We start from the raw sequence: 3,552 nt of genomic DNA on the forward strand, positions 1-3,552 counted from the left end.
ATGTGTATTGTTTGTTGTGCTGGTGTAACCTTGTCCCTGAGATAAGGTCTAACAAAGCACAGGAAATAAAAGCTAGAAAATTCAGGTTTAATATTTTAACTTGTCCCTGCTGTTATTGGTGAAATGAAAGAAAAAAAAGAAGCACCTTAATAAAACATAAGTGCTTTGAGGTAGAATTTGTTAGAATTCAGACTTGGGATATGTTTTGGCTTAATTGTCAGGGAAAACAACTGAATATTTTCATCAAAGCCAGGTTAGGTACAATTCTTGAAACACCAAAGCACTTCCATCACATCCTGGCTGAGCCATAATTCCCTAGTGCTACTAAACCAGAGGGTAATGTTGGTTTCTGTGGAATCTGACATTTGCTAAGCCACTGGACTTTTATTCACTTTGAAACAAGCCCAGTCTCAATGTGTTTGTTATTTGGTTCTTGAGTATTTTGTTCATTTTAGATCTGCTCTGCTCTTCTCTTGTGCTGCAGGCAACCATTAATAGATGCTCTCCCATCTTGTGCCACAGAGGCATGTGTTGTCCTAATGAAAGAGCTCATAGCTTCTGAAGAAGTTGAGGAAGACAAAGTAGAATATTTCTTCTGGTCATTTTCTTTCATTCCTAAACCCACCTTGGGCATGATTGAATCTTTTGCTGTGAGTGGATGTCATTTTTTCCTTTTTAGTTTGGAATTTGCAGGTTTATGTGACAGAAAAACTAGTTCTCATCTGAAAATGGATAAACTGCCCAGGACTTACTGAGCTGTCCATGTTTTTTTTTTGCAAAGTATTGTGGTGAAACTTAGAGAAACTGTGTTCTAGTGAGAGTGCAAAGTATTGTGGTGAAGCTTAGAGAAACTGTGTTCTAGTGAGAGTTTTACTATTTTGAGGATCCTGGGAAATAGTTTAGATTTTTTTTCACACTCCTTACTAAGCACACAGGGAATGATTTCTCATGAGAAGAGCTGAGGTCTGTGCCATGTTGACACTAATTTAGCCCATGTGTTTACATGAGGAGGTGAAAAAACTTCCCACTGTATCTCTGTAGGGTCATCCTTTCTTGTTTGTTTGTGTTAGTATGCAAATATTTCCATACCTTTGTTTTCTGTGGTGGGTTACAGCAGACTTTTCTGAAATACTCTGTTCTTTTTATGTTTGTTTACAGCCTTTGCTGAAGTCACCCAGAGCAAGCCAGAGCTGCTTCTTGGGAGTAACTGCTCTCTTACACAGGTTTTGTTCAGCTCACAACTCCTGTGATGGTGAACCTGCTGTGCAGAGTGTGATGAGGACCCTTGGGAAACTTTTGGGAGGAAACTGTACTGTGCGAGATTCAGCACATCTCAGTGAGGTATCAGTCATACAAAAGCTTTAATTTTCTGTTCCCTCTATGATCTAGAACTTGTTTGATGAAAATTAATGCATTAATTGGATTTCCAAAAAACATTAATACAGAATCACAGAATCATTTAGGCTGGAAAAGACCTCCAAGATCATTGAGTCTAAGCTGTGACTCATCACCACCTTGTCAACTAGACCAGAGCACTGAGTGCCACGTCCAGTTATTCCTTGAACACCTCCAGGTGTGGTGACTCCACCACCTTCCTGGGCAGCCCCTTCCAATGCTTAAGAATCCTTTTCACAAAGAAATTCTTCCTGATGTCCAACCTGAACCTCCACTGGAGCAGCTTGAGGCTTTACATGAAGAATATGTTCAGAACCCAAGGTTTATTTCAAAGTTTTGATACTGACATGGATACAGACAGAGTTTTCTTGTCAAGAGTGAACAGGAATATTTTCAGCTTTCACTGACCACTATGGAGTGCAACTTCCAATACAAGCTTTCTCAATGAATATTCCTTGGTAGGATGGGCAGGTAAAGTTTTGCTTTCTATTTATAGGTGCAGCTGGTGTTAAAAGCCATTGGAAATGCAGGACTGGCAGCAGCTTCACTTGCTCCTATTTTAAGCTTGTGTGCTTCCCTGAAGAGCAATCCCATGGGAATTCGCCTCGCTGCTCTCCAGGCCTTCAGGCGCGTTCCCTGTTCCGTCAGGGTGAGTGATTTACTGCCAGTAGGTGCCTGATGCCTTCCTGGCACTGTCTCAGATCTTGACTTTTGGTGGGAATAGCTACAGAATGTGCAAAGAGAGGAGGAACTACTGTAGATGTGTGTTCCAGCTGAGCCCCTCTGGTGGGTAGGACCACCTCATGGACAGTCCTCTCATTTGCTTTGCTGTAGTTGAAGCTAACACATCCAGTGACTGAAATTGTGGTTATGACTTCTTAAATAATTACTTCAGCTAGGTGGCTTGTGGCTGTCAGGGCTATGGCTGAGAACCCACAGCCCTTGATTTTCCCATGGTCTGTTCCACTGAAATACTAAGTACTAACATGAGAAACTTGTTGTGATTTGCAATACACTGTGATAGTTAGGACACTTTGTGGAGTGGTTTAATGGATGAAAACAAAAAACTCATTTATCACAAAAAACTCGATGCTAAAAGGAATGGCAAAGTCAGGAGTTCAAGGCCAGGCTGGATGAGCCTTGAGCAACCTGATCTAGTGAGGTGTCCCTGCCCAGGGCAGGGGTTGGGACTGGATCATCTGTAAGGTCCATTCCAACCTCTAAATTCTATGATTCTGTGACAGTTTGTTCAGGAAACTTTTGGGTAAGGTAGTACAGAGAATATGTACCTATATCTGTGTACATGTTGCAGAGTGACTTTGTCAGGTACAAAGCAATCACTGTCCCTTTGAGAGTGAAAAACCCACCTGGACCTGAAAGTGCATATGAGGTGTTCTAGGGGAGGAAATAGCAATTGTCTTTATCTTTTTCTCATAGAATGCTGTGTTAGTCCAGTTGTATCAAGCAACCAGCGAAGATGTGGAAATAAGAATTGCTGCTTATTATATAGCAATGAAATGTCCACACGAGGAGTTGTTTAAACAAGTACAAAGTACTTTGCTGAAAGAAACATCCAGCCAAGGTTAGCCAAGCAGCTACTGAAGTCTTGTGTGTTCCTAAATGGTGCTCCAATGTAACATTTGCCTTATGGTAATGGTATCAATCTATATCAGTTTTGATTTAATCCTTTGCAGTTTGTTTTTAAAAGGTTGTTTGTATGATTCTCACATGTTGAAACGGTGATACTGTTATTTTGGCAATATTCAGCAAGGACTGACTCTTCTTAGAACTGGTTCCCTCTGCTGGCAGCATTTCAGTAGCTGAAGGCTCTCGAGAAAGAGACATGGCACATCTTTGATGCTGGTGCATCAGCAATACAAGTGGATAACTGCAAACTGCATCTTGTTAAGCTGAGAAAGAAGCAAGTGGCAGAAAAAATATTGCAGTACTCTAAAATGGTTTCACCCATGTTCAGCAAAGAACACCTCTAGGCTAATCCTTTGCACTTGGATCTGTCAAGAAGAAGCAAACATGAGAAGGATATCTGTAAGGCTGTTTGCAGACATGAAAGCAGACTCTGCACTCCCATGTGCACTCCAGTTTCAGAGCTCCCAGCCAGCTCTGAAACTGGAGCTGTGCATCCACTTTATCAGGATA

Source organism: Acanthisitta chloris, unplaced genomic scaffold (genome assembly GCF_000695815.1).
Source record: "Acanthisitta chloris isolate BGI_N310 unplaced genomic scaffold, ASM69581v1 scaffold23814, whole genome shotgun sequence".
In the NCBI taxonomy this organism is placed as follows: domain Eukaryota; kingdom Metazoa; phylum Chordata; class Aves; order Passeriformes; family Acanthisittidae; genus Acanthisitta; species Acanthisitta chloris.